A 761-nucleotide genomic window follows, 5' to 3' on the forward strand; every position below is an offset into this window, starting at 1 on the left:
ATTGCCAACAGTTTAGTATTATATATGATTTGTGTTTTTTTTCTGATGTTTTGTATTTTTTTCGAGGAAAATATACGTAAATGAAACAAGGCAAGAGTGTGTTATAAATAAGATGAAGAGATAAGATATTAATTCGTCTTTTTTTTGCACGTTAGACGGGGTGTCGACTCTGAGCTTCCTGTCCGGCAAGGCTGGTAATATCTGATAAACGCGCTCAACACTGTACACATCACCTTGTATTATCGCGGGATTTGGGAAGATAAGGCAACATGAGTTATTGATATTTTCCATAAAAAAAATATGTGTGTATATATATGCCATGGGATATTCCGTTATTACAGCGAAGATAAATAAGTCTGCGGAAATTCATCCCCCGGATTGGATAACGAAAAAAAGATTTAGAGCGCTGCGAAATATTCGTGTAATAATGCACGATCGTTGACAAGGACCAATGAAAAGCCCGGGACATGGTCGAAACGATTTCCTATTGGCTGAATGAACCAGCCTATGGTATCATGCAATACTGACGGACCAAGTCAACTATTCCTAAAACTTCTTCAAACTATAAACGTATTCCAAAACTGGCTGAAATCTCGAGGAGGAAAAAAAATGATAGAATAAATAAAAATCCCACAATACCGAAGCTCCTGACGAGTCTGTCAGCCCAAACTGACAAGAATAAGACGCATCATTCCGGAGACAGAAAACAAAAGAAGATCGAGATTTTAGGTCTCTAATGATTTCATCGGGATTATTCGTGC

This window comes from Penaeus monodon, chromosome 30 (genome assembly GCF_015228065.2).
Source record: "Penaeus monodon isolate SGIC_2016 chromosome 30, NSTDA_Pmon_1, whole genome shotgun sequence".
Lineage (NCBI taxonomy): Eukaryota > Metazoa > Arthropoda > Malacostraca > Decapoda > Penaeidae > Penaeus > Penaeus monodon.